General features: G+C 60.6%; 1 non-coding gene across 1 annotated transcript; it reads right to left on the bottom strand.

The window, feature by feature from the left end:
* Positions 1-4,304: 4,304 nt before the first annotated feature.
* Positions 4,305-4,377, bottom strand: TRNAR-CCG (transfer RNA arginine (anticodon CCG)). Its single transcript has one exon. It is a non-coding gene; the product is annotated as a tRNA-Arg (tRNA).
* Between the last annotated feature and the right edge of the window lie 6,678 nt (positions 4,378-11,055).

Here is an 11,055-nt window from a genome sequence, read left to right as displayed (position 1 = left end):
TTGGGGACATTGGGGACATTGGGGACATTGAGGGCATTTGGGACATTGGAGACTGTTGGGGACATCAGGGGCACTGGGGACAGCAGGGACATTGGGGACATTGGGGATATTGGGGACATTGGGGACATCGAGGTTATTGGAGGCATTGGGGACATTGGGGACAGCAGGGGCTTTGGGGACATCGGGGACATTGGGGACACTGAGGGGACAGGGGATGGGGGACACGGGGGACACGGGAGGATTTAAGGGGACGCAGGGACAGGGGGACATTGGGGGGGACATTGGGGGGGACATTGGGGACACACTGGGGGCATGGAGGGACAGGGGATTGGGGACATTGGGGGGACATAAGGGGCACAAGGGGTGGCACTGGGGACATGGTGGGGACACATGATGGGAGGGGGACATCGATGCCACCACGTGTCACTCGTGTCCCCAACAGGCCCTGGGGGTGCACAGCCACTCCGAGGGGGGACACGGGGAGGTGACACCAATGTCACCACGTGTCACTCGTGTCCCCAACAGGCCCCGGGGGTGTACAGCCACTCCGAGAGGGGACACTGATGTCACTGATGTCACTGATGTCCCCAATGTCCCCGCAGGCCCTGGGGGTGCACAGCCACTCCAATGGGGGACACCCGGAGCCCGGGGGTGGCACTGATGTCACTGATGTCACTGATGTCCCCAATGTCCCCGCAGGCCCTGGGGGTGCACAGCCACTCCAATGGGGGACACCCGGAGCCCGGGGGTGTCACTGATGTCCCCAATGTCCCCAATGTCCCCGCAGGCCCTGGGGGTGCACAGCCACTCCAATGGGGGACACCCGGAGCCCGGGGGTGACACTGATGTCACAGATGTCACTGATGTCCCCAATGTCCCCGCAGACCCTGGGGGTGCACAGCCACTCCAATGGGGGACACCCGGAGCCCGGGGGTGGCACTGATGTCACTGATGTCCCCAATGTCCCCGCAGGCCCTGGGGGTGCACAGCCACTCCAATGGGGGACACCCGGAGCCTGGGGGTGTCACAGATGTCACTGATGTCACCAATGTCCCCGATGTCCCCGCAGGCCCTGGGGGTGCACAGCCACGCCAATGGGGGACACCTGGAGCCCGGGGGTGGCACCCACAGCCCCCCCTGGGAGCTGCTGGCCGTGCTGGGGGGGCTCTACGGGGGCTTCGTCCTGGAGCGGCTGCTGGGGGGGCTGGGAGCGCCCCCCGAGGAGGTGGGGACACCGTGGGGACACCGTGGGGACACTGGGGGGACACTGGGGACACTGGGGGGACACTGGGGACACTGGGGACTTTGGGGGGACTGGGGACATTGGGGACAGTGGGGGGACATTAAGGGCACATTGGGGGGGCTGGGAGCGCCCCCCGAGGAGGTGGGGACACCGTGGGGACACTGGGGGGACATTGTGGACATTGGGGGACATTGGGGACATCGGGGGACATTGGGGACACTGGGAGGATTGCGGAGATTGAGGACATTGGTGTAATTTGGGACATTGTGGGAATTGGGGGGATTGGGGACATTGGGGGGGACACTGAGGGCATTGGGGACATTGATGGATTAGGGGACACTGAGGGGACATTGGGGACACTGCGGGGATTTGGGACACTGGAGGAATTGGGGACATTGGGGGCATTGGGAACATTGAGGGCATTGGGGACACTGAGGGGACATTGGGGGCATTGGGAACATTGAGGGCATTGGGGACACTGAGGGGACATTGGGGGGGACATTTAGGGCATTGGGGACACTGAGGGGGCATTGGGAACATTGAGGGCATTGGGGACACTGAGGGGACATTGGGGGGGACATTGAGGGCATTGGGGACACTGAGGGGACATTGGGGGCATTGGGGACATTGAGGGCATTGGGGACACTGAGGGGACATTGGGGGGGACATTGAGGGCATTGGGGACACTGAGGGGACATTGGGGGGGACATTGAGGGCATTGGGGACACTGAGGGGACATTGGGGACACTGCGGGGATTTGGGGCGCTGGAGGAATTGGGGACATTTTGGGCGTTTTTGGGGTCGGGGGCTCCAAGGCCGGTTGGGCTGTGGGGGGATTTGGGGTTCAATGAGTCTGGGGGCGTCACCTGCTGATGGGGGGGCGGTTTTGGGGTTCAGAGCCCCCTCCCCCCGCAGGAGAAGGATGGAGACCCCGCCCCTGACCCCGCCCAGAGCACGCAGGAACTGACCAATCACGGTACGGCACCGAATCCCCCCAAAACTCCCCAAATTCTGCCCTAAAACCCCCCAACCTCCCCCAAAAAACTCCCCAAATTCTGCCCTAAAACCACCCAAATCCTCCCCCAAAAATCCCCCCAAATCCCCCCCAAAACTCCCCAAATTCTGCACTAAAACTCTCCAAATCCACCCCAAAAAATTCCCCCAAATTCTGCACTTAACCCCACAAATCCCCCCCCAAATTCCCCCCAATTCTGCCTTAAAACCCCCCAACCTCGCCCAAAAAACTCCCCAAATTCTGCCCTAAAACTACCCAAATCCTCCCCCAAAACTCCCCAAATTCTGCCCTAAAACCATACAAATCCCCCAAAAAAATCCCCCCAAATTCTGCCCTAAAACCATACAAATCCCCCCCAAAAAATCCCCAAATTCTGCCCTAAAACCATACAAATCCCCCCAAAAATCCCCCCAAATTCTGCCCAAAAAACCCCCCCAAATTCTGCCCTAAAACTCCACAAATCCCCCTGAAAAAATCTCCCTAAATTCTGCCCTAAAGCCCCCCAAAACCCACCCCCCAAAACCCCCCAAAAAACTCCTCAAATTCTGCCCCAAGCACCTTAAAATCCCCTAAAAAATCCTCCCAAATTCTGCCCTAAAACTCCACAAATCCGCCCCAAAAAATTTCCCAAATTCTGCCCTAAAGCCCCCCGAATCCTCCCCCAAACCCCCCAAAAACTCCTCAAATTCTGCCCCAAAACTCCACAAATCCCCCCCAAAATATCCCATCAAATTCTGCCCTAAAACTCCCCAAATCCCCCCAAAATTCTCCAAATCACCCCCAAAAATTCTCTAATTCCCCCCAAACCTCCTCAACCCCCCAAAACTCCTCATATCCCCCCAAAATTCCTCAAATCTTCCCAAATTCTCCCCAAAAACTCCCCAACCTTCTCCAATCCCTCTAAGCCCCCCAAAACTTCCCAAATTTCCCCCAAAATTCCCCCCGAAACTCCTCAAATGCCCCTATAACCCCTTAAATTCCCCCAAACGTCCTCAAATCTCCCCAAAAGCTCCAAATCTCCCCAAATTCTGCCGCAAAACTCCTCAAATCACCCCAATCTTCCCCCCAAACCGCCCCAAAACTCCTCAAATCTCCCCAATCTTCCCCCAAAACCGCCCAAAAAGTCCTCAAATCTCCCCAATTTTTCTCCCAAACTCCTCAATATACCCCCAAAATTACCCCTGAGGCTCCTCAAATCCCCCCAAAATTCCCCAAATCCCCCCCCAAAACGCTCCAAATTCCCTCCCAAACCTCCTCAAATCCCCCCAATACTCCCCAAATCCATCCCTGAAACTGCTCAAATCCCCCCATAAATCCTCAAATTCCCCAAATTCTGCCCCCAAACTCCTCAAATCTCCCCAAAAACCCCCAAGCCCCCCCAAACTGCTCAAATCTCCCCATTGTTTCCCCCAAAACTCTCCAAATTTCTCCCAAAATCCCTCCTAAATTCCCCTCTGAAACACCCCCAATCCCCCCGAAACTCCTCAAATCCCTCCCAAATTCCTCAGATTCCCCCAAAAGTCCCCCAAATTCTGCCCCAAAACTCCTCGAATCTCTCCAAAACCCCCCAAAACTCCTCTAATTTCCCCAGAACTCTTCAAATCTCCCCAATCTTTCCCCAAAACCCCCCAAATCTCCCCAATCTTTCCCCAAAACCCCCCAAATCTCCCCAATCTTTCCCCAAAACCCCCCAAATCTCACAATTTTTTCCCCAAAACCCCTCCAAATCTCACAATTTTTTCCCCAAAACCCCCCAAATCTCCCCAATCTTTCCCCAAAACCCCCCAAATCTCACAATTTTTTCCCCAAAACCCCCCATATCTCCCCAATCTTTCCCCAAAACCCCCCAAATCTCACAATTTTTTCCCCAAAACCCCCCAAATCTCCCCAATCTTTCCCCCAAAAACTCCCAAATCTCACCAATTTTTCCCCCAAAACTCCTTTAATTTTCCCCAAAATTTCCCCTGAAACTCCTCCAATCCCCCCAAATCCCCTCAAAACCCCACAAATTCTCCCCCAAATCCCCCCGGTAAAAGGGGGGCGGTGCGACCCAGGTGGGACTCGAACCCACAATCCCCAGCTCCGGAGGCTGATGCCTTGTCCATTAGGCCACTGGGCCGGGCGCGGGCCCGCGGCGCCGGGCGCCACCTGGGGGCGCTCGGGGGACAGCGGGGACGTTGGGGGGGACACGGGGGGGACATTGGGGGGAAATTGGGGACATTTGGGGGGATATTGGGGACATTGGAGACATTTGGGGGGATATTGGGGACATTGGGGCGATATTGGGGGATATTGGGGGATATTGGGGGATATTGGGGGACATTGGGGGGATATTGGGGGGATATTGGGGGGATATTGGGGATATTGGGGGGATATTGGGGGGATATTGGGGGGATATTGGGGGGATATTGGGGGATATTGGGGGATATTGGGGATATTGGGGGATATTGGGGGGATTTTGGGGGATGTTGGGGGATGTTGGGGGGATATTGGGGGGATATTGGGGGGATATTGGGGGGATATTGGGGGATATTAGGGGACATTGGGGGGATATTGGGGACATTGGGGGGATATTGGGAACTTTTGGGACATTTGGGGACATCGGGGGCGATATTGGGGGGATATTTGGGACACTTGGGGGAACATTGGGGGGACATTGGGGACATTTGGGAACACTGAGGGGATATTGGGGACACTCGGGGGGACATTGGGGGGGACACGGGGGGGATATTGGGGGCATTTGGGGGGATATTGGGGACATTGAGGATGTTGGGGGACATTGAGGGGACACGGGGGGGACACGGGGGGGACACGGGGGTGTCCAGAGGTGCCTGGGGGTGGCCCCAGTGACCTCAGGTGTCCCCGTGAGTGACCTGGGGGGTCCCCAGGTGTCCCCGGGACACAGGACTGTCCCCAGGTGTCCCCAGGTGTCCCCAGGTGTCCCCGGGACACAGGACTGTCCCCAGGTGTCCCCGGGACACAGGACTGTCCCCAGGTGTCCCCAGGTGTCCCGGGTGACACAGGACTGTCCCCAGGTGTCCCCGGGTGTCCCCAGGTGTCCCCAGGTGTCCCCAGGTGTCCCGGGTGAGCCGTGGGTGCCCTGTGCTGACCCCTGTCTCTCTCTCCCTCTCTCTCCGTGTCTGTTGGTCCGTCTGTCCCGTGTCTGTCTGTCTGTGCCGGTGTATCCCGTGTCTGTCTGTGTTATCTGTCTGTCTGTCCATCCCGTGTCTGTCTGTCTGTCTGTCCGTGTGTCCGTCCGTCTGTCCCGTGTCTGTCTGTCCCTGTCTATCCCGTGTCTATCCCGTGTCTATCCCGTGTCTGTCTGTCCCTTGTCTGTCTGTCCCGTGTCTGTCCGTGTGTCTGTCCCGTGTCTATCCCGTGTCCGTGTGTCCGTCTGTCCATCCCGTGTCCATCCCGTGTCCGTCCCGTGTCCGTCCCGTGTCCGTCCCGTGTCCGTGTGTCCATCCCGTGACCGTGTGTCCGTCCCGTGACCGTGTGTCCGTCCCGTGTCCGTGTGTCCGTCCCGTGTCCGTCCCGTGTCCGTGCGCCGCTCCCAGGCCCGGGCCGCGCGCAGGCGCTGTTGCTGTCGGCAGGGGGCGCCGTTCACCGCCTGGCGGACGGGCTCGCGCTCGGCTCCGCCTTCGCCGCTTCCGGCAGCGCCGGGGCCGCCGCGGGGGCGGGGCTGGCCCTGCACGAGCTGCCGCGCGCCTTCAGTAAGGGGCGGGGCCTGGGAAAGGGGGCGGGGCCTGGGCAAAGGGGGCGGGGTTATTGGAACGGAGGCGGGGCTGGCGCTGCACGAGCTGCCGCGGGCCTTCAGTGAGGGGCGGGGCCTGGGGGAAGGGGCGGGGCTATGGGAACGGGGGCGGGGCTGGGGGTGCGCAGGGGCTCTCAGTGTCGCTGTCCCCGTAGGTGACACCCGGTGTTTGGGGACATTTCTGTCAGTGTCACTGTCCCGTGTTTGGGGACATTTCTCAGTGTTGCTGTCCCGAGTCAGGGGACATCTCTCACTGTCACTGTCGCTGTCCCGCAGGTGACTCGCTGGCGCTGTCCCTGTTTGGGGACATCTCTCACTGTGACTGTCCCTGTCCCGCAGGTGACGCGCTGGCGCTGTCCCTGTTTGGGGACATCTCTCACTGTGACTGTCCCTGTCCCGCAGGTGACGCGCTGGCGCTGTCCCTGTTTGGGGACATCTCTCACTGTCGCTGTCCCGCAGGTGACGCGCTGGCGCTGTCCCTGTTTGGGGACATCTCTCACTGTCGCTGTCCCGCAGGTGACGCGCTGGCGCTGTCCCTGTCTGGGGACATCTCTCACTGTCACTGTCGCTGTCCCGCAGGTGACGCGCTGGCGCTGTCCCTGTTTGGGGACATCTCTCACTGTCACTGTCGCTGTCCCGCAGGTGACGCGCTGGCGCTGTCCCTGTTTGGGGACATCTCTCACTGTCGCTGTCCCGCAGGTGACGCGCTGGCGCTGTCCCTGTTTGGGGACATCTCTCACTGTCACTGTCGCTGTCCCGCAGGTGACGCGCTGGCGCTGTCCCTGTCTGGGGACATCTCTCACTGTCCCTGTCCCGCAGGTGACGCGCTGGCGCTGTCCCTGTTTGGGGACATCTCTCACTGTCGCTGTCCCGCAGGTGACGCGCTGGCGCTGTCCCTGTTTGGGGACATCTCTCACTGTCACTGTCGCTGTCCCGCAGGTGACGCGCTGGCGCTGTCCCTGTTTGGGGACATCTCTCACTGTCACTGTCGCTGTCCCGCAGGTGACGCGCTGGCGCTGTCCCTGTTTGGGGACATCTCTCACTGTCGCTGTCGCTGTCCCGCAGGTGACGCGCTGGCGCTGTCCCTGTCTGGGGACATCTCTCACTGTCGCTGTCCCTGTCCCGCAGGTGACGCGCTGGCGCTGTCCCTGTTTGGGGACATCTCTCACTGTCGCTGTCCCGCAGGTGACGCGCTGGCGCTGTCCCTGTTTGGGGACATCTCTCACTGTCGCTGTCCCGCAGGTGACGCGCTGGCGCTGTCCCTGTTTGGGGACATCTCTCACTGTCGCTGTCCCGCAGGTGACGCGCTGGCGCTGTCCCTGTCTGGGGACATCTCTCACTGTCGCTGTCCCGCAGGTGACGCGCTGGCGCTGTCCCTGTTTGGGGACATCTCTCACTGTCGCTGTCCCGCAGGTGACGCGCTGGCGCTGTCCCTGTTTGGGGACATCTCTCACTGTCGCTGTCGCTGTCCCGCAGGTGACGCGCTGGCGCTGTCCCTGTTTGGGGACATCTCTCACTGTCGCTGTCCCGCAGGTGACGCGCTGGCGCTGTCCCTGTCTGGGGACATCTCTCACTGTCGCTGTCCCGCAGGTGACGCGCTGGCGCTGTCCCTGTCTGGGGACATCTCTCACTGTCGCTGTCCCTGTCCCGCAGGTGACGCGCTGGCGCTGTCCCTGTCTGGGGACATCTCTCACTGTCGCTGTCCCGCAGGTGACGCGCTGGCGCTGTCCCTGTTTGGGGACATCTCTCACTGTCGCTGTCCCGCAGGTGACGCGCTGGCGCTGTCCCTGTCTGGGGACATCTCTCACTGTCGCTGTCCCGCAGGTGACGCGCTGGCGCTGTCCCTGTCTGGGGACATCTCTCACTGTCGCTGTCCCGCAGGTGACGCGCTGGCGCTGTCCCTGTCTGGGGACATCTCTCACTGTCCCTGTCCCGCAGGTGACGCGCTGGTGCTGTCCCTGTTTGGGGACATCTCTCACTGTCGCTGTCCCGCAGGTGACGCGCTGGCGCTGTCCCTGTCTGGGGACATCTCTCACTGTCGCTGTCCCTGTCCCGCAGGTGACGCGCTGGCGCTGTCCCTGTCTGGGGACATCTCTCACTGTCCCTGTCCCGCAGGTGACGCGCTGGTGCTGTCGCAGGCCGGGCTGGGCCCCCGCCGCTCGGTGGCGCTGGCCGCGGCGGGGGCGCTGCCGGTGCTGCCGGGGGTGGTGGCCGGGCTGGCCCTGGGGGCCGCCCCCGCTGCCCGCACCTGGCTGGCGGCGCTGGGCGGGGGCTTCCTGCTGCACCTGGCGCTGTGCCACATGGTGAGGGACACGGGGACACTGCGGGGACACTGGGGACATTGGGGGGATTGGGGGCATCGGGGGGATTGGGGACATTGGGGACATTGGGGATTCCTGCTGCACCTGGCGCTGTGCCACATGGTGAGGGACACGGGGACACTGGGGACATCGGGGACACTGGGGGGATTGGGGACATTGGGGACATTGGGGATTCCTGCTGCACCTGGCGCTGTGCCACATGGTGAGGGACACGGGGACACTGGGGGGACACTGGGGACATTGGGGGGATTGGGGGCATCGGGGACATCGGGGGCATTGGGGACATCGGGGGGATTGGGGACATTGGGGACATTGGGGATTCCTGCTGCACCTGGCGCTGTGCCACATGGTGAGGGACACGGGGACACTGCAGGGACATCGGGGACATTGGGGACATTGGGGGCATCGGGGACATCGGGGGCATTGGGGACATCGGGGGGATTGGGGACATTGGGGACATTGGGGCTTCCTGCTGCACCTGGCGCTGTGCCACATGGTGAGGGACACGGGGACACTGCGGGGACATCGGGGACATTGGGGACATTGGGGACATTGGGGGGATTTGGGGCATTGGGGACATTGGGGGGACATTGGGGGGACATTGGGGGGACATTGGGGACACAGTGGCATCAAGGGAACTCTGGGGACACCGGGGTGACCCTCAGGTGTCCCACAGGTGCTTGTGGGTACCTGTAGCTGTCACATGGGCACTCGCAAGTGACCCCAGGTGACTCTCAGGTGTCCCCAGGTGACACTGAGATGACTCTCAGGTGACACTCAGGTATTCCAGGTGACTCTCGGGTGACTCTCGGGTGTCCCCAGGTGACTCTTAGGTGACACTCAGCTATCTCAGGTGACACTCGGGTATATCAGGTGACTCTCAGGTGACCCAGGTGACACTCAGGTGACACTCAGGTATCTCAGGTGGCTCTCAGGTGACTCTCAGGTATCTCAGGTGACACTCAGGTATCTCAGGTGACTCTCAGGTGACACTCAGGTGACACTCAGGTATCTCAGGTGGCTCTCAGGTGACACTCAGGTGACTCTCAGGTGACTCTCAGGTATCTCAGGTGACACTCAGGTGACAGGTGACTCTCAGGTGACTCTCAGGTATCTCAGGTGACACTCAGGTATCTCAGGTGACTCTCAGGTGACACTCAGGTGACTCTCAGGTATCTCAGGTGACACTCAGGTATCTCAGGTGACACTCAGGTGACACTGAGCTGTCCCCAGATGCCGGCCATGCTGTCCGTGCGCTCCCCCCGGCCCTGGGCGCTGCTGGCGCTGCAGAGCGCGGGGCTGCAGGTGGCACTCAGGTGACTCTCAGGTATCTCAGGTGACACTCAGGTATCTCAGGTGACTCTCAGGTATCTCAGGTGACACTCAGGTATCTCAGGTGACTCTCAGGTGACACTCAGGTATCTCAGGTGGCTCTCAGGTGACTCTCAGGTATCTCAGGTGACACTCAGGTATCTCAGGTGACACTCAGGTGACACTCAGGTGACTCTCAGGTGCCCCAGGTGACACTGAGCTGTCCCCAGGTGCCGGCCATGCTGTCCGTGCGCTCCCCCCGGCCCTGGGCGCTGCTGGCGCTGCAGAGCGCGGGGCTGCTCGGGGGGTGGGCGCTGCTGCTGCTGCTGGCCCTCAACGAGCAGGGCGACGAGCACTGACACACCTGGGCACACCTGGATACACCTGGACAGACCTGGAGCACACCTGGAATAAACCGGGACACACCTGGACACACCTGGAACACACATGGAACACATCTGGACACAGCTGGGCACACCTGGACACACCTGGCACACACCTGGACACATGTGGACACACCTGGAACACATGTGGACACGCCTGGATACACCTGGAACACACCTGGATCCACCTTGAATACACCTGGAACACATGTGGACAAAAATGCACACAATTGAAACACACCTGGACACACCTGGGCACACCCGGATGCACCTGGATACACCTGGAGCACACCTGGACACATGTGGACACACCTGGAACACATGTGGAAACGCCTGGATACACCTGGATCCACCTTGAATACACCTGGAACACACCAGGACAAAAATGCACACAATTGAAACACACCTGGACACACCTGGGCACACCTGGATGCACCTGGATACACCTGGAGCCCACCTGGACACATGTGGACACACCTGGAACACATGTGGGCACGCCTGGATACACCTGGAACACACCTGGATCCACCTTGAATACACCTGGAACACACCAGGACAAAAATGCACACAATTGAAACACACCTGGACACACCTGGGCACACCTGGGCACACCTGGACACACCTGGATACACCTGGACCAGCACTTGGACACACCTGGGCACACCTGAATGCACCTGGATGGATCTGGGACACACCTGGACACACCTGGGGATGCCCCCCAAGACACTGCCCAGCACTGGGCTCAGTGCCTGGATGCACCTGGGCACACCTGGATGGACCTGGGCACAGCTGGACACACCTGGATGGATCTGGACACAGCTGGGCACACCAGAGCACACCTGGACACACCTGGGCACAGCTGGGGGCACGCCCACAGCGCCTCGGGGTGGGGCAATGGGGCAATAAAGGTGGAAACGGAGCTGGAGTCCTGGATCCGGGGTGGGGACTGGGAGCGACTGGGAGGGACTGGGAATGGACTGGGAACGACTGAGGGGCAACCGGGAGGGGGACTGGGATGAACTGGGGGG

Source organism: Melozone crissalis, unplaced genomic scaffold (genome assembly GCF_028551555.1).
Source record: "Melozone crissalis strain CALT ecotype California unplaced genomic scaffold, PUWL_Pcris_2 ptg000549l_1, whole genome shotgun sequence".
In the NCBI taxonomy this organism is placed as follows: Eukaryota; Metazoa; Chordata; class Aves; order Passeriformes; family Passerellidae; genus Melozone; species Melozone crissalis.
The sequence above is the reverse complement of the archived record's forward strand: the minus strand, read 5'-3'. Positions and strand labels throughout refer to the sequence as shown.